This window comes from Ochotona curzoniae, unplaced genomic scaffold (assembly GCF_017591425.1).
Source record: "Ochotona curzoniae isolate NIBS_2020 unplaced genomic scaffold, NIBS_Ocur_1.0 contig_3190, whole genome shotgun sequence".
Lineage (NCBI taxonomy): Eukaryota > Metazoa > Chordata > Mammalia > Lagomorpha > Ochotonidae > Ochotona > Ochotona curzoniae.
In genome coordinates, this window is record NW_024465751.1 from 8,597,580 (window position 1) to 8,622,361 (window position 24,782).

At 46.8% G+C, this 24,782-nt stretch overlaps 1 protein-coding gene across 4 annotated transcripts in view; it reads left to right on the top strand.

Moving 5' to 3' along the window:
* Window positions 1-24,782, top strand: part of MTSS1 (MTSS I-BAR domain containing 1) — a 151,114-nt gene that overhangs the window by 42,923 nt on the left and 83,409 nt on the right. The window lies entirely within an intron of this gene.

Below are 24,782 nucleotides of genomic sequence, written 5' to 3' on the forward strand. Positions count from 1 at the left end.
GCCCCAGGGCCTCACCTCCATACTGGTGCTGTTGTAGCATGAAAGGTCCAGGGGATCAAAACCTGTAGGAGGAAACATAGATTTGGTTGTCCTTTCTGTTGGGCAGCATGACCAGCACCAGGCACACAACTGGCATCTGGAGATTACCTAGGGATGGGACTCGGAAAATATGCACAACTGTTCTTGATTTTTGTTTGTTTTTGAAGAAAAGGCAATGAATCCTTGAACTCTGAGCAAGAAACAAGCACATTTTAAAATTTGTGGTACTCTGCCAAGGGGGCTGTTAAAGGATCTTGAAACTGCTTTGGTATTCATGCAACAAAGGTAGATACTTTCTGTTATAAATATGCTGCTGGGGTGCTGACCTGACTTGATTTCTGCTTTATGCATACCTCTCAATCTCAATAAAGAAAAAAAGCCAAGATATGCTGTATTGTGAAAAGTTCGCATCCGTCATCTGTGGATGGGTCAGACCCAGACTGCTGCTGGCTCAAAAGCTGTGAGTGGTCTTTCTTCTGAGGTTTGAAAACAAAAGAATAGGAGAAGCTTTTGGTGACATGTGAAACCAATGTGAAATTTAAACTTCACAGTGCATCCATAAGTCTTTGTTGGAACACAGTCCATTCTTTCTGGTTTTTGTGTGTGGCTACTTCCATATCCCAGTGGCCTACAAAGCCTGAGGTGTTTTCAGGTGCATTTCCCTTATTGGAAATGCTTGAGACAAGGAGTGTTTGGTATTCCATGTTTTGGAATAGTTATAAGATAATGGCATATCTTGGGGATAGTACCCAAGCCATTCTTATGTTTCAGGTATACCTTCTAGCCAAAGCATAACAGTAATTTGATACAACACTTTGGATAATTTTGTGTATGAAATAAAGTTTTTGGTATGAAATTTTCCAGTTGTCATATGTCATGCTGTTGGTCAGAAGGTTTTCAATTTTAGGCCATTTTGTACTTTAAAGATGCTCACCATGGACCAAGTGATGTTTTTTCAAGAAATTACCCTGATTTTCATTTAGAAAGAAGTACTTTGGGAGGAGTGGATAGGGAGGAGAGGGTGGTCTGATCCCATCCCCTCCCACTCTGTCACCCCCTACATATACCCTGGTTTGTGTATCCCCTACATATACCCTGGTTTGTGTATCCCTAGGTTAAGATTCCCTCTGTGTTCCTGCCCAAGTACCTTTGCATTTCTGAATACTGTATTTTTCTTTGCATTCCATAGAGAATACAGTGTGAAAATGTTCATCTCACTGACTTTATTATGTGTACAGTGAGGAGAACTTGACATGATATACCATGCCAAGTTGTTTTAATCAGCGTGTGTGTTAGCCTGCGATTGATTGGCTGATCTACAGGGACTGCGTTCTGCAGGTTTGTCTCTGGATATGACACTGTGATCTGTATGTACCCTTCTGTGAGATTCTGTGACTGAGCTCACTTTGTACAAAGACACTGAAGCCCCAAAGCTTAGATTCAAATAGAAGCCAAACCAACTGTGACTCTTTTCCTGGAAAACAAGACTGAACACCTTGAGGAGGTTGGGTCTGCTGGCTTGGAGGAATCCAAGACGGACAGTAGTAATGATGATGTTGTTAGCTTTGCCGTATATGAAATTTAGATCTGAACCTCTTCTTCATTCAGCCAGAGCTATGGTAGAGCAGGGCAGGGACAGTTGAGTGGCCTCATCTTCCGGTTTTTCCCATGTGAGATTTTGAGCTCTTAGTGTTTGGGTGATAGTGAAACATACACTTGGTAAAAATGGTTTCTGGATCATGGATTTAGATAGCAAAGCTGGAATGAACCAGTGATGAAGAGCTTTGCTTATGTTGTGTCATTTTTCTCTCCATTTTGCTGCAGTGTTTTTACTTGTTAAAGAACTTAGTCATTAATTTAAACTTTGTGTCTTTCATGCACATTAGGAATGACTTCTGCTTTGTGAAAGTCCTGTTTCATAGTCTCAAGTTATTATGTATTTTAAAGAAATCATTAATAGAGTCCAGTCCAATAGCCTAGTGGCTGAAGCCTAATCTTGCACGTGCTGGGATCCCATGTAGACACTGGTTCTTGTCCTGGCTACTCTACTTCCCATCTAGTACCCTGCTTGTGGCCTGGGAAAGCAGTTGAGGATGGCCCAAAACCTTGGCACCCTACATCCAAGTGGGAGACCTGGAAGAGGCTCCTGGCTTTGGCTTTGGATTGGTGCATTGTAATGCCAGGAGTTGCTGGTTCATCATACAGTTAGTTGGCCTTGAATCCTGCAGTAGAGAACCAAGCACACTGCACAGAAGGGGCGGGCATCTGAAGAAAGAAAATTCAGGGATAATAGACCTTGCTCAAAATCAAGTCAATAGGAAGCCACATTGTAGGATTGAGTTATTCTATTTCTGTGCATCTTCATTTAGTGTTTTCTCATGGAGTTTGCTGGCAGGTTACATGGAAGGCCTACGTGCTGGACAGACTAGTAAAGTGTCAGGGCACCCTAAGCCCCTTCTTCAGCCTCTTAATGGCAAGGTTATACCGCTTGGCAATCCAGCCATGTAACCCCAAGGGTCAAAAAGCTTGGGATTTCCTGGCTGTGTTTTTTCAGCCTAATCATTCTCCTCATTCCTCTTAGTCGATTCTGTCTGTTGTCAAATGGAAACAGTGGGCATGACAAAGGTGGTTGGGAGTTTTAAGAAGATTGTGCAGCACTTGAGAATGGGTTAACGAATAGGGACAGTAATAAGCCTGGCCCTTGCGCAGCCTGATTGGTTGTGTTTTCCCAAAAGGTTCTGGAGGGAGCCCTGTGTCCTCAGAGGTAATTTTCCCAAGATTCAGTGTGGAGGTCCTGGTGCACCTTAAACCAGGTTCCAGGCTGAAATGCCCAGTCTTTTTCCCTCATCTGCTCTCCGAGGAGGTGCCTTCCTGTGGCTAGAGATACAGGGATGCATTTTGCAAGTGGGTGGCACCAACGGACAGAAAGGGCTTATTAACTGCTTTCCCAACAGCTCTCATGTTGTTTTTCAGGCAGATTTGTTGGTTGGTTCAGTGCTGTTTGAAATACTTCAGTCCTAAGAGAGCGGGGCTGTTTTTTTCTGCTGGACCTGCTTCAGTTCTTGCTTCAGGATGTCCCTAACATGAAGCAAGAGATGTGTGCAGTCCCTAGTCCCCATCTCTGGTCTTTCTGTAGTAACATAAAGGGATTGGATTCATGTGTGCTGCCTCAGCAGGAGAATGAAGTCATCGTGCTGAAAATAGACCAGGCAGTAGCTGAGAACAGTTCCCTTCCTGCCCCTGCCTCTCCCTCTCTCATCTACCCTAGGGACTTTTGCAGGGGATTTCAGAACCATCGCCTGGTATTCCGTTCCCTTGACATGCCTGCATCTGGGGCACATGTGAGGTTACCCCTCTACGTGCAGCAAACTCGAGCATACTTTGTTTCTGATTGTAGCTTGTGCTGTCAGAAGGGGTGTGGGCTCCTCTCTGGCTGGTTATTTTTTGTGGCTCTCCCCTATCCTTCCTCCTGAGCCACCGCTGTGTGCCTCAGGCCTTAGAGCACAGCTCACCTGATGCACATAATGCCCCAAGCCAGTGCATGGCATAAGTCACTTCTTGTTCAACCTGGGGTGACCCTGAAGGTTGGTCCTGAACCCAGTAAATGGGTTTGATCCTTTAAGAAATTGACTTCATTCTCTTTCCTGGACAGTCTGTGATAGGCTTTGATATCCTTCTTACTTCTCCACATTTTTGAGCAAATGAAAATATTGCTATATACTACATTTAATATGGGTCTGTCTTAGTACCTCAGTTTATACTTGTTGGAAAGAAGTATGTGCTTAGTGAACTAGTGCTCCTGCAGATAATGTTGCAGGATATTCCCCTGGACATCTCTAAAGCTGTCCTGTGGGTATGGCTGCTTGATTTCCCTCCAGACTCTCCAGAGGGTGCTTTTCTTGCAGGGAAGTGTGGTCCATTGATTAGGATTTTTCTTGCACAGTCACTGAATCCAGCAAAAATTGAGCTTTTGTTTGTCTTACTGCCATCTTCTTACAAGCACTTTTGAACGTGATGTTTTTTGAACACGAACTCTCAGTGTCTTTGTCCTAAGTTATTTTTGCAAAGGGAAAGGACATTGGCCATGGCTATATTTCTTGGGGGGCAGGATATCACATTCTTTTTTGTTAAAATCATTAATTGAAAAGCTTCTACCCACTGATTCACTCTTTAAATGTCTGAAATGACCTGCACTGGGCAAAGATGAACCTGGTAACCAGAAAGCTAGTCAGGGTCTCCTGCTTAGGCTGAATGGACCTAACCATTTAAGTTGTCACTTGTATCTGCTGTGTCAATAGCCATAAGCTGGAACTGAGTGTTGGAGCTGGATGTTGAACTCAAGGACTCAGATATGACACCCAAGGCATTTAACCACTCACCCTGCTGTATTCTTCAAAAAAGTGGTGGTTATGAAAGTGTTGTCTACTGTTAGTCCTATATAAGACTTGCCACCTAGATTGGAGTTGAGAGTTGACAACCTCTGTTTTCAAACTTGGACTTGGAACATCCCAAGCAGTTTTATTGCTGTCATTCATCTTTCTTGATCTTGAAAGTTGGGGTCACCCAGTAGGAATGGGAGATATCTCAGAAAATTCCACCTTGAACATCTGAAAAGCTGTCTTTTCTTTATGGTAACCTTTTTTGTATGTGAGAGGGGGTTCCATGCCGTGTATTCTGTGAGTTTTAGAAAAGACAGCCAGTGAGAGCAAGACTGGTGGAGGAAGACTTTGTGAATGAAGCAAGGCCCTTCTGTCCATTGAGCACTGGCCTGAATCCGGGCAGGAAGCTGCAGGACAGCATAGCAAGAGGAGCTCAGCTCGGGTGGGAATCTGGATCAGAGGTGATAGATTGGAAGCAATGAAAGGTGAGAGATTGGTGTGGGTCTAGGAGGTTAGGTAAAAATTGGATTCTGAGGGAGGGCTTGGAGGAGAGTCTTGAGAGCATGCCATGGTTTGAATACCCTCTTATAAACTCAAGCATTTGGTCCCCAGAGTCTCACTTTAATGGTTAATGGAACTAAGAGGATGGAAGCCTAATCCAGTTAGAGTATTCTTCAGGGGATGATTCTGTGTTTCCTTTTGGTGTTTTCAGGCCTCCTGGCATACATGCCTTTTTGCCATCAAGCCATTTTGCCGGGATGACTTGGGAGTCTTGACTGGGAAAAGAGTGCTCACGTCTCCTCCCGACAGCTGTAGTCTGCAGTTGTCCTCTTTAACCATGGTGGTAGTGGCATGAATTGGTTTCTTAGAAACTAAGAGCTGGAAATTCTTTTTATTGCCTGTCTTTAACCTGAAGATTTCAGTGTACCTAGTGTAAGCATTCGAGTGGAGTGATGCCGTGAAAGCCCTTGGGTGTGATACTCTCTTCCTTGCTTTTAGCTGTGTGTCTTGTGTGATTGATTCGAAGCGTATTGTGTTTGCTGAGCTCTGCACACATTGGCATTTAAGTTAGTAGGTCCTTGTTGATTTCCGAGACTCTTGCAGGTGGAACACAAGTCAGGTGTTCATAACCCAAGCCCATAGGGCTGTATTGGCTGACCCTGGTGTGACTGCTCTGCTGTCCCTGTATGCCTTGTTTGTAAGTGTTCTGGCCGGAGCTCCTTGCTCCTTCTCCTGCCTGCAGTGCTGTTGCCCACACCTGGTTATGGCTTCAGCTCACACATGCTCTCTGAAGGGCTTTCCCTGACCATCCTCATTCCCCACTCCTTCCCTCACTTCCTCTTGCTCGGCTGTGTTTTATGGCATCCTTACGTTTCAGTCACATTTGATGCATGAACTTTTTTTTGGCCTGCTCCTTCCTGCTTTGCCTGTTAACTCCACAAGGTTATAACTTGGCTGCATGTATCTCTGTCTCCACAGTACCTGGGCTCAATAAATATTTATTGAGTGAATGAATGAATAAGAATTTTAAATGAATGAATTCAAAAATAGCCTGTGCCTGTAGACACATCCTCCTGCAGAGATATATGAATACAATTAGCAGAGAGGAGCAAGATGATTTCACCATCTGCCTTTTTATAGCAAAGGGAGGCGCAACTGTTACAACTACCCATTTTATCTCACCAGTACTAAACTAAGAGTGTTAACTTTGCTTGGTCAAATGGAGCCAGCAGGTTTTACTACATGAGCTGTTCTAGGTCCTTGCCTTGCTTTGCATCCCTGAGTGTGTAAACAAGGATAAAAAATAACACTATGACATGTGGCTAATACCTGGGACCTTCTGCACTGCTGTAGCAGCCTCAGAATCAGACACAAATGTAAACTGCCACAAATGTCTTTCGAGTCAGTTGTTTTTTCCTAGTTGAAGGTATCTGGTGCCCATAGAAGGAGCTGTTTTTCCCTTTAGGACATCTGTCATGAAAAGCGTACATTTCAAGTTCAGAGTGAGCTATGATTGTAAATATTGGGTGGTGTGGTCATCCATTTGTGCAGACATTAGGAGCCAAGCACGTTTTCTTCACCTTTTGGTTGACGTCATTTGTCATAATATCTCAGCATAGTGAGATGGGGGACACCTACGCAGTTTCTCAGGCTGTGCTTTCTCCTAATTGTTTGTGTAATTAGAAAATGAGTAAGTATTTATAGAGAAAATGGGATCTGGAACTGCGGGGCTGAACCTGCTCTAATTGTACGCTGTTATCACCACCTCCCATCTGCCTTGTGGGGTGTGTAGGTGGTGTGGGGGCTCGTGTTGCTGGTGTTTACTGAGAGGTTTGCTTTTTTTTGGCTCGGCCTTTGAATTGCGGAGAAAAAGAGTCCGAAGGCAGCAAGTCTCCTGTGCCACAGGGATTTCAGATGTAGGTAAGGCAGAGCCTGTGCTCAGCAGCTTGTGTTCACGCGATAGCTTTGATTGGTGGCCATCTTGCATGCGAGGTGTCACTGCAGGTCCACAGATCCGTGGGAAGTACCCGTGTGCGCCACAAGGTGTGTCTCACTTTGCAAGAGTACAGTGCTAAGGCCTGGGAGAAAGCTTGTGTTGGTGCGGTCTGGCGGCTGAACCAAAGAAGGGAATTTGGGATCTGCGTGTGGGAGTGTGTTTGGGGTGGTGGCTGAATACCCAAGCTCTTTCACATTCACAGCATCGAGTTCCTCATCCTGTCATGGAGTCCAACCTCCCTTTGGAGAATGTCCCTACGAAGCTAACCTCAGTATGGCTGCCGGAAAGGTTCTCACTGACTGTGACCACTGAGTCACATCCCTGACTAGGAGCACGGAGGAGAAAGGGGGGTTTAAAAATGGGGGTGGGGGCCCACGCAGCATGGTAATCTAGTGGCTCAGGTTTACACCTTGCACACGCTGGGATACCATGTGAATCATCAGATGGGAGATCTTCCTCTGTCGTTCTTCCTCTCTTTGTATCTTTCTAATAAAAATAAAATAAATCTTTAGAAAAAATGGGGAGAGGGGACAGATTCCTGCCATAGCTGTGAGCTGAGGCGTGGAAGCCCAGCGTTGTAAGGCAGTATGTTAGGCAGCTCTGGCACCTTCTGGCCGACATTGTTCTTCACAGGTATTTTTAGCTTGAGGTGGAGGAAAATATGCCTACAAGGATGGGACCTGAGAGAAAAACGGCGCTGATGAGACCCGACTCAGCAGCCGTGTGGGAGCCGACACGGCCTGCCACCCTGCGGTACTGCGCATGCGCACACGCATGCGCCCAGCCCCAGCCGGCCGCCATCTTGGTTTGAATCTGAATCTTTTCCACAGCCATAGTACCTGGTGAGTTACGGACACCCTTTAAGCCTTTGTCCTCACGTGAGAATACTCACCTCGTTATTTTTTTTTTTTCAGTCAGTTGAAATACAACCGTCTCACAAGTATCATTGCAATTATCAGCGTCAACCATTTCCAGAACTTGTTCCCCAACTGAAGCTCTGTATCCATTAAACAATAGCTTCCCATTTTCGATGAAGGAGTTGCGATTTGCATCCAGGAGTTTTGGCTCAGTGTGCTTGTTGTCTTTCTTCTGCCACATCAGGATTTCTTGTGAATGCTCACAGTGTCTCCTAAGGATCTGTTATGTTCATTGGCACTGCCTACCAAAATGCACCCTGAAGTAAACTTGGGGGTCTGGATAGCAGTTGGGGTGCTGTTTGGGATCACTGCAGCGGTGTGAGTCCCAGCTGCCTTGCAAATCCCTGCTCATGTGCACCCTGGGAGGCAGCAGGCGCTCCAGCAGTTGGATCCTTGCCACCTGACTGGCTGAGTTCCTGCTTCCTTGGCATTTGGGGGAGAGAATCAGTGGATGCAGGTCTGTCTGTTTATGTCTCAATAAAAGCAAAGAAGTTCTAAAGTCCAAGCTGATGAGGTCTACTGGTTGCTCTTGCTGACCTTGCAAATTGTGGTCACGACCTCCACTTGTGTGTTGCTGGTTTCCTCCCTGTGTCTGACATTGGAAGGGTGCCCTCCCCTCCTCACAGGACATTTCCTCTCTCTGATTGTACCTTCTTGCTGTCCTTTGCCAGGTCCCCATGATTGGCCGTCTTGGCAGCTTGATCTTGGCCTTCCTGTCCTGAAAGGCGCGAGAGCCTGCATCTGGTCAGAGAGGAAGCAGAGCAGCGGGGAAGGAGGAGGGTTGCCCCTGTGCACATGACCACTTCAGAGTGGCCCTAAGAAGACACCTGGAGTCTGGGTGCGGCCCTCTGTGAGCCCCACCTTCCCCAGGGACCACCTCCCATGGAGGTCACGGCCTCCCTTTTCCTCTCACAGTCTAAAAAAAGGGGTGACCTCCTGTGCTGTCCCTGTACCCTGAAGCCCTACCTGCTCTTTGACTTTGTTCTTGGTTTTCTCTACAGCTGGCCAGATCAGCCCCCTGCCCTGGGTTCCTTTGAACTTCTGGCTTCTGAAATAGGAACCTTCGCCTCTGTTCTCATTCCTGCTGTCTTCCTGTACTGCTGCAGCTGGCTGGCCTTCTGACTGCAGTTAGCATCCTCTTCCCGCAGTCTGGGTCTCACCAGCCATCTTCCCTCTGACTCTGAGGGCCCCAGGGTAAACGTCACTGCGTCCCTCTGCCAGTTGAGCTCTTCTGCCCTTGTGTTACCAACCCTCCTCAACTCCTTTACCCTCTGCTGCCCCTACCCCCTAATGCTCTCACCGGGGCCTTTCATGTTTTCAGACCTCAGGCCCTTCTGTGGAACTAAGGAAAGCTGTGATCTCATCCGTTGAAAGATTTGTGTGAGGGACTTCAAAAGGCCCATGAAAAATGGAATTAAAAGTAAATTGATTGTGGTGCAGAAAAATTTGAAACTGACACATAGCTTTTTTCCAATACAGATTTTTTGTGGATACTTTTTAAAAAGATTTTTTTTTATTAATTTAAAAGAGGGAGAGATAGGATTTTCCATCTATTGCTTAACTCCTGCACAAATGGCCACATCAGCTGGGACTGGGTCAGGCCAGACCTAAGTGTGAGGTCCAGAGCTTCATCCCAGTCTTCATGTGGCTGCATGAGTTCATGTGCTTGGCCATGAGTTGTTTGCCCCTGCTTCCCCGGGCACATTAACAGGGAGCTGGATTGGAAATGCAGCAGCCAGGACTTGAACCAGTGTCTATGAGATGCCAGTGTTGCAAGCAGTGGCTTAAAGCACTGTGTCACAATACTGGTCTCTCCGTGAGCCTTCCGAAGACCTTGCCGATGTGTGGACTTCATGACATTTTGCACCAATGGGAACTTACTTTTGAATTCTGTGTTCTATGAACTCTTTTGAAATACTTTCCTATGTGCCCATTTTTCTATTGGTTTTTGAGGGGGCTGTGGATCTGAGTCTCGAGCTCTGCCCAGGATGCCCAGGCACATCCCATTTCCAGGAAGCCAGGCCCATTAAGGCCCTTAGCCTTTGCTGGAGCAGTTTATTTCCTCATGGCTTTGTTTCCGTTAGTATATTTCTTCAGTGCACTTTCCACTAGGGTGAATTTTCCTCTCTGTTGTCATGACGTAGCACCTTGTTCCAGCGTTTATGCTGGAGGGGACAGTCTTTTTCGTCGCTGCCTTACGCTTGGGTTCCTGAGCATCACGCCCTGTGTGTGTTACACACAGCCACACATTCATTTTTCCATTCATGCAATACCCTGTTTTTGCTTTTTTTTCCTCTCCTCTCAGCACATGTGGCCCTTGGGGCATGCCAGGGAGTATGTAAGGCTATGATCAACCTGGCCAAGACCCTGAAAGAGACGAGGGAGAAGGACAGGAGAAGGGAGAGGACCTAGATGGGGGGGGGGGCAGGGATGGAGGGAGTGTTTTTAGAGGGTGGGCATTATTGAAGGCTTCCCAGAGAAGACTGGGGAGAGAGGAGGAGGCAGAGACCAAAGGATGAGGTTGAATGAGTGAATGAATGACCTTCGGGTGAAATTTAATGAACAGAGGTCTGCTGAGATGGAAAAAGGGAAGAAGGCAATAAGTGTTCATCAAGGAAATTGATAGGAAAATAGAATTAGCCAGCGAACAGGTTATTGAATTAAAGAGACAAAAAATCTCTGAAGAGTCCCAGAGACTGAAATGTCTTTGACAGTGCTGGACTTTGGTTTTCGGTGTTGGAAGGCAGTACACACATTCCAGTCATCGAACTGCTGATGACCCAGCAGATTACGTGAAACAAACATTTGCATTAGGGCTAGATGTTTATCCTTCCTGGGCTCAGTGTCCCTATCAGTCAGATAGGGTTAAAAAAAAAATTTCCTCAAACCCACAAGTGTCAGCTTAAGCTGCACCTCTGACTGGTGTCTCACTAAGAAGTATGCAGCTAGACCTGCTCCCAGGATCAGTGCAAGAGTGAACACTGAACAGTGGCAGACGCCTGGTGGTTTCTCAGCGCATGGGGTGGGTGACAAGGGTGGTGATGTTGACTCGGGGAAGGGAACAGACTTGGAGGTAGAAGTGACTAATGACTTGATGTAAGCACCAGCTCTAAGGATAGTGCATGCGTTGCAGATTGTGCAGCTCTCAGACAAGATGGGCCTCCTGACAAAGCAACAGCTCGTGTGGCCTCTAATTCTGCATTCCCAGGGGGCGAGGGTGTCTGCTTTTAGATATAACACAGCCCAGTGGTCATTCACCTCTTCAAAACCAAAGGGGAAGCAAAGGGTTCAATTTTAGAGCATGGCCTCTAATCTTGTGTGCCCCTGCACTCCATTGACACACTCCCAGCAATTAGAGAGAAGTTTTGCCACCTGAAATGGTTGGGTTCAGACCGGAATGCCTCAGTGCTGCCAAATTAAAGGCCAATGGGAAGCAGCTCTGGGAACCTAGCCTCTGGCACTGAGGGCAGAAGAACCTTTATCTAGAAACGGGCTTTGCTGGAGAGCCATGACCACGCCTGGGACTCTAAATGAATACCGTCGACTGGCTTGTCCCATGATGACAGGCCTGTGGTTTGTGTCATTTAACACTCCTGGGAAAGCCTAGCTGTGCCATGGGTGGTACCCAAAGGACTTGAGGGAGTGGTCCTGCAGATGCTGGCCTCTGCCCTGACTCCCCACCTGCCATTCACACCAAGTACGTGGCATTGCTCCCCACTGACCCGGTGATGTGGAGCCACTTCTGTCTCTTGTTTTGCATTTCTTCCCCTTGCAATGCTGACTTCATGGGAAATGATGCTGGTGGTGCCATTTCCCATGATCCTCACTCAGCCCCTGAGCTCCTGTGATCCCCCAAGGCTAGACTCTGTCCTGATGTTCTGCTTGTATGAGGCTCTGCCCTGCTGGAGGGATGAGAGTGTGTCTTACTCAAGTTGATCCGTGCTGCTTTGCACATGGTAGGCTATGTACAGAAGGGCGCCAGAATGGGTCAGGAGGCAGATACACAAAGGGCAGTGCTCTGAGGAAGAGAGCAGCCTTTGTGTGCAGGTGAATAGGAGCCACATAGGCAGAGGAGCCGGGAAAGAGGAGAGGAACTTGAGAAATCTGCTGTTAGGAAAGGGGGGCTGGAAATAGAGGGCTGCTGGGCCCGGCCCTGGCACTGACCTTGGTGGGAATCAGGCTGGGGCTTATAGCTGATTCTGGTTCTTGATGCTCAGGAAATGTTCTTGCCCAGCCCTGGATTTGGAAACTTTGGGTCAGGAGCAGAAAGGGGCTCTACTGAGCATAGGACTTTGGGGGGTCTTCTCTCTATCCATGACTTTGTCTGTAGTTTGTTCCAAACCCTTGATGACAAGCCTTCAAGAAGCAAAGGGCTGGCCGAGGCTGTGGACTTGCTCACACACGCATGCCCCCAGCTTGAGGTTTAATCTTCAGCCAAAGGGAGGGCTCCCAACACAAGGCACAAATTCCCAGAAAGGAGTTTATGCCCGAGCTGCAGGCATGACTGCTTTTCTGAAGATGCATTTTATTTTGCTTTTTGCAGACTGGGGTGTGCAGGTTGGATGTAGGATACCTGGGCCTGTGTAGGGTACCAGGCAAACAGCCTTTAAAAAAAAATTATTTTCAAGATTTATTCCCTTGAAAGGCAGAGAAAGAGAGCAAGCAAGCTCTTACATCTGCTGATTCACTCCCAAAATGGCCTCCATGACTAGAGCTGGACTGGTCCGAAACCAGAAACCAGGAGCCAGAAGGCTCTTCTGGTTCTCCCACAGGAATGCAGAGGCCCAAGCACTTGGGCCACCCTCTGCTGCTTTGCCAGGAACATTAGCTTGATTGGAACAGCTGGGACTTGAATTGGCGTCCCTAAAGCATGCTGGCACTACAGACAGCACTTTTACCTGCTGTGCCACAGTGCTGGCCCGCAGGAATTGAGTTCCTAACACAACGGCCCTGAATGCAAAGTTCACACGAGGACTGTGCTGACCTTTAATACCAACATCTGGCTAGAGGAGAGCACCTGCCCCCTGCTATTTGGAGGAAACAGAAGGTTAGTGGTGGCTCAGCTGCATGCCAGGTACTTTGGCCATTGGGTGGTTGGTTGTCTGTGGTTTCCACCTGTGTTGTCTCACAGCCAGGTGCTGTTGGAGTTGGGAAAATGGTGAACAGGGAGGCAGAGCTGGTTGTTCAACTGAACAGTGGTTCCTGCTCTGCCACCCTCACCCATATTTACGATATAATGACAACTTTAATTTCATGTCTGGAGCACAGGCTCTTGAGCAAGGGTGTGTGTGTCAGAAGTGCACGGGTGGCTTTACGTAAGCACGTGTGCCTAGCCTCGGGCTTTAGGAGCTCAAGGGTAGGACCTGGTGAGTCCTTGGAAAGGCTCTTTTAGTCACTGGGATGCACGCCGCTTGATGGAGGGCACTGTGTGGGATAGAGAGGCCTCCTGGTGGCCAACTGAGACCTGCTGAATGGCCTCATTCTTGCACAGGTATTGATGGAGTTGCTTTGTGCAGCCTCTAAACTTGGCAGTGTAGGTGTCGCATCCCGTGTCCCTATTGGAGGGGACCGGAATTGTGTTGAATTTTGAGGAGCTAAGAGGTAGGCTCTAATGCTACTCAGGGCCGTTGTCCACCACTGCCCTAGCCGCCTTTTCCAGACTGAACAGAGTTCACTGACTGTTGGCCCCTGGAATTCTCTTAACAGCATTAGCAGTTTGGATAAATAATAGATCTACCATGTTGTCCACCACCTTTTCCATGGAGAACCTGCAGACAAGACCCAGAGGGAGCCACCCCTTTGTTTGTAATATGCAAATAAAATTAAGGTGGCCACTTCCTTTTTATCTTTGTTTTTGGTAGAAAACACTGATCATGAAGCTGTCTCCTTGTCCGTGTCATGTAATGATGGGATTGAACAGGTGTAAATTGTTTATAAAAGTCCATCTGTTTACAGGAAAACCGACATCCATAATTTTCATGTTGATTCTGGATACCGTGTTTTATGGGTAATGTTTCCCAGCCTTTTTATTTTTCATCTTGGAAAAGGATGGTGAACTTTTTTTTTTTTTTTTTGGAAGCATAAGTGTGTTGTTGAATCTTTATTATGGAATCTTTATTATTTTTTCTTTAATAGTGAAATGGTAAACATTATTGGAGAGGCCAAGAGAGAGAATGAATTTGTAGCCATTGTGTGATTCACTCCCTAAATGCTTGCAGTGGCAGGGTGGTGCTTGGGACCTCAGCTGAAGGATCTTTGAGAGCTGTCACTGCTGCCTGCCAGGGTCTGCATTAGCAGGGAGCTGGAGTCAGGCAGGAGCCAGAGCTCGGCATTGAACCAGCTACTTAAACATGGGATACAGACATCCCAGCCAGCAGCTTTATCCCTGAGCTGAGCACCACTTCCACCACACCCCCTTTTAAGTTTTTTTTTTTTTTTAATTGGAGAAGAGAGGGAGATAGAAGACAAGAAGGGGGTTGACGCGAGAATGCTGAGTAATGAACTTTCTAGCGGCCCAACCCATCCTACTTGCTCTGGCATCTGGCTGCCCGGCTGTGTCTGGCTTTCACTGCTCACTGAATGTTTTGTTTGTACATGGAAGACAGCCTCAGGGCTGAGAGGTGGCTACTGTCAGCTGGGAGAGCATGATCCAGAGTGAGTGTGCATGTCCACACGTATGGGAGTGTGCTATGTGAGCATTTGTGCCTTTGGGGCATCGGGTTCCTCATATCTTGGCTCTTGTGGGGAGGATAGGAAAATAGAGCTTCCTGGGATGTCACAGCAGGCCTCCAGGAGGAGCGGATAGGGGTCAGTAGGGAGCTGCATCAGGTTCTTGACCTCCCGGCCATACATACCCTGTGCCTTTAGCATAAGGTTGATAGAGCCATTGTGGCTGCTCTGATGCTTCTACCAAGCCTGAGCTTCTGCACTGGGAGGCATCTCATTTCAGATAAGTGGGAGGGAGGGTTAAGCTGTAACCCGGTAACATCCTTTTCACTGTGGGTGTGGATTAGTGACCAAGTGCTATTATGGGGAAGGCCTTGCTGATTCACTGCTTTGATCTTGCCTTGTTCTAGCTCCAGGTGGGGGTGTGTTTTTTTCTAAATACCAAAATACACCTTCTAATTTTACCCTAGTGTCTCTGGTTCCTTGCCCCCTCCATCCGTTGCTTGCTTTTCTTTTGCTCGTTTCTCTGGCTCCTGTGTATGGACAGCCCATTCCAAATTGCTCACATGATTACTTCTGCTTCTTTGAAGTCTAACTCAAGGCTGCTGAGTTTCTCAATGTTCCAAAGTTGAGTCCAGACCCAGAGATGGGCTCTTGAAAGTTCCTGTGTGAATTGCTCATGTGGTCCTGGGCCAGCTGGGTAACATTGAGAGTGCCTAGTATTGGAGCGGGCGTCCCACCTGCCACGCCTTTGGAAGGTGAAGCTTGGAGGATGTGGAACTAGGGGTCATCTCTGGCTAGCGACCTGTGGCTTTTATTGAAGGTCCCTGGGAAACAAATCACTCATCTGGCTTTACCAGTAAGAGAGACAGACAGACATTGTTCCTTACAATTGTGTGTGTGTTTATTTCTGTTTGTTTGGACTTCACCTTTATGGTATGGGAGCTCTGGCTGCCTGAAGAAGATTAAATTGTTTCTTGTATTATTATCCACTCTTTTCATGGACCTCTTTATGTTCTCTCAGGGGATGCTGGAATGTTATCTTTGTCTCATCACAATACATAGAAGAGACTGTGGATAAGGTGAAGTGCAAGGGAACTTTGTGTAGTTCTTAAAAAATGGAATTAAAAATTACTTTATTTTGGTGCAGAAATTGCAAAATAATTTTCCATGAGCTTTTTGAGGGCATTTGTGCCATATATGGGGCACCTTTGATGCTATAATGATCTTCTCTAGTCTGTTTCCTCCCAGGAGTTTCTGTGGAAGATAAAAGCTAACATAGATGCAGTCTGTGTATACAAGCTTTTTTTTTTTTTGGCAGCCAAATTGTAATTTTTGTCCTTTTTTTTTTTTTTTAAGAGGAGAGAGAGAGAGAAAATTGATCTTTTATTCACTCAATGCCTGCATTGGCTGAAGCTGGGCTGATCCAAATGTAGGAGTCAGGCGCTTCATCTGGGTCTCCCTGTTGGATGCAGAGGACCAAATACTTGGGTCATCTTCCTGCTGCTTTCCCAAGCACATTAGCAGGGAGCTGGATAGGACGTTGTGTAGCTGGGACTTGAGCTATTGCTCATATGGGATGCCACAGTCAGATGGCAACCTAATGTGCTGTGCCACAATGCTGACCAGTATATTTCTAAATTTTTTAAAATTTGGTTTCATTCATTTGATTTAGAGTGTGGTTTTCCTAATATCAGCTAAAAGTACAGTGTACACATATCTGATCATTCTGAGATGCAAGTCGTGGAGGCAAACGTTAATAGGCTGTAACTCTTAGACAAACTGAATTTGAGCTTAAATTACTGTGGGGATTGATGCCATTGAGATATTATTTATTTAAAAGACCATTGATGTCAGAATTACTGATTCTAAACAGAGTACAAAGATAGTTTTCCTTGCAAATTATCCCTTCCATCTCTGATTACCTGTGATTTGAACTGTAGCTCTGGTTCTCTACCATGTTAACATTCTTAGAGTTGCTTATCTTAGTTTGGAATCTCTTAGGTCTATTTAGATTCCTTTGAGATAATGCAAAGGTAATAGTTCAGGCTGCTCTAGTGAGCAGCAAGAAGAAAACACCACAGACTGGTGATTGAAGAAACAGACTTATTTCTATTAGAATACTAGAGACTGGGAAGTTCAAGATCCCGATGCTGGCTAGGCTGGTTTCTGGAGAGGCCCTTTTGCTGTGTGCACCAGTCCCATTCATGAGGGGTGCACATTCAAGACCCAGTCACCTCCCAAAGGCCTCTCACCTCCAAATGTCTTCTCTTTTGGATGCGCAAAGATCTGGGTCATAGCAAGTGGAGAGGTACTATTTCATGAAGCCTTCTGTGCTTTGACAGCTTGGATGGAGTGGAGATTACCGGATGAGGGTTCATCAGAGCTGCTGACGTGGGCATGGGTGGTGGGTATGAGAGCCAAGTGTCTTGCTTTGCGAAAGGATATTAGCACCTGAGAGCATATATGTCATCCAAGGGTCTCTCTCTCCTGGTTAAGCTTAGTCTTAGCAAGGGGCCAGGTGCACCTGCCCTGGTCCCCAGTGATTGCCCTGACCCCAGGGCCCTCTCACATAGTGTTGCTGCTGAGCCTTCCTGTTCTGCCCTCTGCTTTCCCTCAGGGCAGTGGAAAGTCAGGCGTGTCACGCTCAGTCCATCTGTGACTGAGTAACTCGGCTCCTCCACCCCTTTGTATTTCTGCTGACTCTGCCTTTAACTGCACATGTGCCTCAAAGAAGGAAAAACATCTCTCTGTTCCAGTGTTTGTGGTTCCATTTTTAAAAGCCTTATTAGGGAAAGTTTTAAGCTCATATGTAAGGAGACAAAACCTATAATGAAGCCCATTTACCCGTTATCCAGCTCGTCTAGCCCTGACTTCCTGCTGTTCACCACCCTGCGTGTCGCTTCATACTATATTACTTTGAAGTGCAAACATTCTGGCAACAGCATTTTAAAAATCAATACATAATGATAGTGATCATATCTGAACCAACACCCCTCACTGATTATTGTCTTTTGGGCAACTTTTCCAGGTGATAGTTATTTTTACATTGATTTGAGTGAAAATACAAAAATCTGTTAAATATATCCTAGTGATGTCTCAAATCTTTTTTTCATCTAATCTATAACAACCTTTATATTTGAAAAAAATTTTTAATTGAAAATCAGTTATAGAGAAATCTTCCATCTGTTGATTCATTGTTCCAATAGCAAGGACTGGGCTGGGACAAAGACAGGAGTCAGGAGCTTCATCTGGGTCTTCCAAATGAATGCGGAGTCACAAGTACTAGAGTCCTCTTTTGCTTTCCTAGGAGCACTGGCAGAGAGTTGGATCAAAATGGGAGCAGCCAGGACTGGAACTGGTACCCACATGGGATGCCAATGTTGGCAAGTGGCTGTTTAACTTGCTGCACCACAGCAATGGTTTGATTCTCCCATATCCCACTTCTTACTTTCTAAAATCATAATTTCCAGGCCTGAAGCAATGGACTAGCGGCCAAAGTCCTCACCTTGAACGTGCCCAGGATCCCATATGGGCGCTGGTTCTAATCCTGGCAGCTCCACTTCCCATCCAGCACCCTGCTTGTGGTCTGGGAAAGCAGTTGAGGACAGTCTGACTTGGGTCCCTCCACCCACATGGGAGACCTTGATGAGGCTCCAGGCTGCTGGCTTTGGATCAGCACAGCACTGGCCGTAGTGGTCACTTGGGAAGTGAATCATTGGATGGAAGATCTTCCTCTCTCTCTGTCTCTCCTCCTCTCTATATATCTGACTTTGCAATAAATAAATGTTTTTTTAAAAAATAATTTCCTTATAGGAAACACTGGGTCGTTTGTCCTGTAGCAGGTTCTGTATTCTGGATTGACTGGTTGTATTCTCATGGTGTCATTTAACGCCTTCCTCTACTTCTGTGTTACCTGCGGTTAGAATATGAGGTACTCATAAAGCTCATGGGAGTATTAATTTAAAGACAAGCTGTTTTGCTGCAGCCAAGGTACTGACATGCACATAGTGTCTTCATAGTACATGTTTCCTCTGACTCTTCATACTTTAGGAATGATTGTGAAGGAGCAATTCCATGTCCCTTTTTCTTTTCTTTCTTTTTTTTTTTTCTTTTTTAAGGTTTTGGCACATTTGGGGAGGTAGCAATTTATAGAGATTCAGCTCTGCTTCTATACAGTTCGCACTTTTTGTTTGAACGACTTGACACTTCCCTGTACTTGCTTTCCTCCTGTGAATGGGCTCAAACTCATTTAGCTCACTGAAGAACTATTTTGCAAGCCCATCTCGCTGGAGCCTGTCTTTGCCCATGCCACCTAGGTGATTTTCTCTTCATAAAGGAAAGAGTTGTCTGGTTTGAGGTACAAATTGCAGCCCCAGTGCTGAGGTTGAATCCCTTTGGCATGTTTAGTTTGACTTGCTAAATCTGTGTTTCTCTTCCTGGAAAATGAGGCTCTCTGTGTTAACTAAATGAGATGATAACATTAGATAATGCAGGGAAGGACTTACTATAGCTGTGTTTGGTGCTCAAGCCACAGGATTGTTCCTCTGACTGTGTCATCCCAAGGTGAAAGGTTCCATTTTCTTCTCTTGCACCTGAAAAACAGTTTCTTCCGGTATCTCACCATTTGTCACAAACATACCACATCAGCTTCTGCCCACATCCCTCAACTCTCCTTTTCCAGGAAGGTCGGCAGATTTGGAGTGTGGGCCAGGCTGTGCTCTGCAGGTCCCCAACTGGTCCCCAGTCCCAGGGCAGGCCCAGTCATCAGCCATAGGGTGGCCGCTGCCCTCAGCACTCCCACAGAGGCACTCACTGTTCTGGAAAACACTAGAGAGAGGTGAGAGGAGCCCTGCATAGGGTCAATGGCTTTATGATTCTAAGCAGGGAGTCCACTGGATCTTTATGTGTGGAGCTGAAGTTATGACCTTGGGAAACTGGAACACAATACCATATTGTGTTACTTTCTATTTTTTTTTAAGATTTATTTATTTTCATTGGAAAGGCAGATACATAGAGAGAAGGAGAGACAGAGAAAGATCTTCCATCTGCTGGTTCACTCCCCAAATGGCTGCAATGGCCAGAGCTGAGCCTATCTGAAACAGAAGTAGGAGCATAATCCGGGTCTCCCAGTTGAGTGCAGGGTCCCAAGGCTTTGGGCCATCTTCCACTGCTTTCCCAGTCCAATAAGCAGGGAGCTGAATGGGAAGTGGAACATCTGGGACATGAACTGGTGCCCATTTGGGATGCCGGCACTTAGAGATAGAGAATTAGATTACTCATCCACAGTGTGGGCCCCAAGTGTTACTTTCTAATTTTGTGGGCTTGAACAAGTTATTCAAGTTTTTAGTGCTTTAGATTAACCTTTTTTGAGTAAAGGGGTCTTCGTATCTTAGGCAGGCAGTGGTAGTGTTCTGTAAAGGGCAGTTCTCCTGGGTTACCACCTTTACTTACTGTGCCTGTCAGGCAATACTCTGTGACTTGCATCCTACCTTTTTGGTGAGGTAGCAGAGTCATGGCTAGATCACTCTCTGGTAGTGACCGAGCTGGTTTAGATCATTGTTCTTGACTTCCAGTGTTTTTTGCTGTGTAGTTCAGTATGATGTGAATATTTATGCTTAATGAACTCTTAAGAATTTCGATTTATCATCTCTCCTGTTCTCTGGGGAGAGAACTTATCCTCTGTATTCATCATCTTGGCATCTTACATTTACAGCAAGTGTTACTGCCATGGAAAGTGGCCGAGGAATGTGAGATTAGATGGGAATATTTGCTTCTGTTTAGCTTCCAATGATGGTGAATTCCTTCTTTGCTGATGTATTTCTTGCAAGTGAAAACTGGATGGGAGAATGGGGTTAAGCTTTGAAAAGGAGGTGAATAGTCGTTTGGCCAGGATGCCCCCTTCCTCGGGAATGCTGCGAGTCTGTCCGTCCTGCCTTGGGAGCTGCTGTGGTGAATATGCCCCCAGAGCAGCTGGCCGGGTGGTAAGGATGACACACCTCATTACTCTTGTGTGGGGTAGCAGAAGGATATTTCTAGAAGCATCCGCCCTGTGGGAGCTCTGGAATGTAAATAACCCCAGAAGTTTCTGTTCAGTGGGAGCAAAGAGGCCTTTCCTTGCAACCAGGATATCCAGCTGCTCCTTTCTGGGCGTTGAGGCAATCAGGGAGCCTGTTTTCTTAGCCCTCAGTGACGTGAGTGCAACTTAAGTCTGGTGGGTTTTTGACTGCAGGCCTCCGTCAGTATCCCCCGGTATCTTTAGTTAAGCATCGTCTGTCTGTAGCAGGGATCACACCAGTAACTTGTGATTTTTGTGTGCATGTGTGTGTGAGAGATGCAGGTTTGAGGCTCCTTCAACTCCGTTATCTAGATTCTAGACTTCCGTTGAATGATGAGGGTGGCTTTCAGTAAGTTCCCTGCCTTCTGGGTCTTACTCTCCTCATCTGTGCCATGGGACCGTGGTACCCACCCTGTTCCAATTGCTGGATCTCCTGTTTGAGCCTGGGTGCTGGAGCTGTGTGGCATCTGCTAAGTGACCTACTTACGTGCTACCTTTGTAGGAGGAATGATGTCACCTGGAGGCTCCTCGTGGTGGAGAAGGTCCTGCCCTGTTCTGTAGTCACCTGTTACGTAACTTGGGTGGATTAATGATTGTGGACTGTGTTGTGTTGTTATTAGAAGTTGTTAATATATACAAGACATTTCTGTACTGGCCAAGAGTACAGGAACTAGGTCTTGGACTTTACTGGATCATATCCAGTCTTTGGAGTGTATGATTTTGAGTGGAAAGGTAGGGAGGATCGAAAAAGGAACCCCTGGAATGGCCAAAATGGATGAAACTAGCTAGGAAAAATGCTCCAAGGAGGTGGGATGCTGCTGGGCCTCTGAGCTGCATCTCAAGTTGGGGAGAGAAAGTCCTGTTGTAAAAAGAAAGTGGCTAGGCTTGTAGACCTCTGAAAGGTGAGGGGTGGTCCATTTCTGCCTCTGAGGAGACGTGGGGGTCCGGGAGAGGACCACCAAGGGAGAGGACGTGTATGACAACTTCAATTAAGAAAGTTAACTGCAGGACCCTCGGAGGTGCCTCACATCGGGGACCTGGGATGGGTGGGAGGCTGGGTGGGAGGCTGGGTGGGGCTTTTCTTTTTGTTTCTCCCCTGACCCCAGATACAGGGGGGGAAAATTATATTAGTGTGGGAACAATGGTATTACCCACTTCAAAAAAAACAGTTAACCCAGAAGCAGGAACGCACGGGGTCTGTCTAAGCCGGGCATTAGGATCTGCTTGGATGACTTAACAAGTTCCTGCTGGGTATTGGCAGGATTGGGTAACAGCGACTGGGTTTATGGGGGGTGGCAGGAAAGGAGACAGTGGACTTTTGTCCCAGGACACCTGAGCTTCCTGCTCTTCTTCTTTAAATATGTATGTGTTTATTTGAAAGACAGAGTGAGAGAGAGAGAAAATGAATGTGTGTCTTCCATTGTGAGATCACTCCCAGTTGGGCTGGGCCAGACTGAACCCAGGATTCAGGCCCCTCCTGCTCCACTTGTAATCCAGCTTCCTGCTAATGCTCCCCGGGAAGCTGCATGTGATGGCTCAAGTGCTTGGGAACCTGCGCCAACATGGGTGGACCTGGATGGAGTCCCTGCTGTTCTGGAGAAGCCTTTCCCATTCTTGACCTACTCTATGGTTGAAACGTAGGACCCCTGGCAGCCTAGTCACCCCCTACCCTTGTTTAGAAGACAAAACTCTAAGGAAATGTTTGTAACGTAGTGTGCTCCCAGCTGCAGTCATTTGTGGCCAACAGTGGCATTTCGTAGCTAGCGGTAAGCAAGTGAGTCCACAGCATGACTGTGCTCTGTGTGCCCAGCGGGTGTGTCATGTTTGGTTCTCCTTTTAGAATTCTCCTTGTGACTGGCTGGGGCTATCAGCTTACTTGGTGGCATGTTATCAGCCAAGGCCAGATGACTTTTGTAAAAGGCTGTTGTTGCTTGAGACTTTAATGCTGATGCACTAGTGACTGACTGGCCTTTCCTAGGTCATAATTTTAAAGATTACTGTAATGCGTGTTCAGGGAATGACTCTGAATGAGAAGACATGCTTCAGAGTTCTGGGTCTAAGTCAGGTGTGTTTGATGCAGTGAATAATAGAAGCCAACATTTAATGAACAGTTGGTTTTGGGCCAGACACTGTTTCAAGCCCTTTAAACACATAACCCATTTGAGCTTCATAACAAGTTATTTCCATTTCACAGATGAGTGAACTTGCACCGGGACAGGTCCCCTTGTCATCAGCTACACAGTGAAGGTGTTGGAATTCGAATCCGGTCATATCCAGTTGTTAGCTGAACACCTGTGTTATCAGCCTAGCCAAGGAATAGCCCTGGGGAACTAGATAAGTCAGACAGCTCTGACCCTTTCTCAGGTCATGTAACACTTCTGAGCCTCAGTTTGCCCAACTCCAAAGCTGACATCCACATCCTGTCCTGCTCATATCATGGGATTTGTTTATTTAATTTTTAAGCAATGGATACCTTGACTCAGGGAAAGGGAATGTGAATGTATGGGCAAGGCCAGGGTGATGGATGGTTGTGCCTGGCATCTGGTTACAAATCCATCAAATTCCATAAAAACAGGTGGGATAGTTAGAGAAGAAAGACAGGGGAGTGGGCAGGGGACGCTGGCTGACTGTGTTCTGCCCTGCCCTGTATTCTGATGATCCAATTTCTTTCTGTTCCTGTGTGTTTTGACTAGAGCCACAGCTTGTGTGTGTTCAGGTGTCACATTGGCATGAAGCCACAGGTACAGGAGTTCACAGACCCTAAAATCCAAGCCCAAGGTGGCCTGTATGTGGTTTGGCCCCTGTCTGGGCATCTCCTGTGCCAGTCTGTATCAAGGATTAAATCTACATGTTTCGAGACACATTCAGGGTGGCTCAGCTCTAGGTCTTCTGGGTGTCCTGCAGGCTGCTGTGTGGAGATTCCAGCCTGAAATAATGCAGTGGTTTGTCTCCAAAGCCCAAGAACACGAAATGCTGACCCATCACCTGTCTTGACTCAACAGAGACCAGATGTTGCAGTCTGGCAGTGCTGAGCACCTGGGAACTGCTCCTGGCTCATGGTGACAAGGGCTGTAATGGCCAGAGAGGGCGGCCACAGTAATTCACACTCAGTACTGCATATGTGTGCCAGGTGGGGCCTGTTGCATTCAGGAAGCACATTGAGGCCTAGGGGCCCTCGTGCTGGGCACTCTGTGAAGATGCTGTCTTGTCTGCTGCTTGTGGTAACCTCATGAGACAGGTATCTATGCTCAGACCAGAGGCTCACTGAGGTCCTGTGCTGCTCACGATGGCTATCCCATGACCACAGCTCCATGCTGGGGGACTGTTAGTGAGAGCTGCTTCCTGCTGATAGTGAGGGCACGTGTTCTTTGCGGGTTAAATGCTTTGTCCTGTTTCTGGAAAGCACCGCTTAGTGAATGTTTTAGGCTTCCAGGGCCAATTGTGTCTTCACAGGTCTTCTGTAGCTACTCAGTGCTGCTGTTGTAAAGCAGAGGCAGCCATTGTTGATGGGTGAACAGAGGGGCCTGGCTGTCATTCGGTAAAACTTTATTTGGAGAAACAGGACTGTGGGCCAGATTTTGCCTGCTGGGTGCAGTTTGCCACTTGACTAAATCATGATGCATGCTGGCTAGAGGGCCTTCTTCTGTCGTAGCTTTCGGGGCATGACTCCACGTGTACCCCACAATATGTGATGCATGAAGATGTGGATGTCATGGATATGAGATAAACAACATTTCTTCCTAACATCATCTGAGCCTTGTGACGTCCATTTCATGGCAGCCCCTGTGGCCTTATAGTGCTGTTCTCTTAGCTTGCATTGAAACAGCCACCAATCAGTAGCCAAGGGTGGCTACTGTGTGACTCCCTGAATCCTGAGCCTGCCATGACAGTAGGTGGCTGACCGAGGTCTCCCCATGCCCCTGGCATGGTTCTCTGCCTCTAGTGCTGCTTGCCAGGCTCTTCTGACAGCCCTTGGAGTGCTGTTTCCCAGCCTGTTAGGGTCAGGCCTGCAAAATCCCTTACTCACTGCTGCTCGGGGACCCCAAGGTGGAAAGTGCAGGTAAATATTTAGACATTTGTCCTGTTTAGCAAAATCGGAATCTTTTAATTCCTTCTTTCCTTTTGCTCAGTGAAGAAGATTCATAATGTTTATGTGAGGCTAAAATTACACTTTGGTGAGATGTGTCCAATTCGGAGCTCAGACGGTGAACATCTCCTGAATCTGT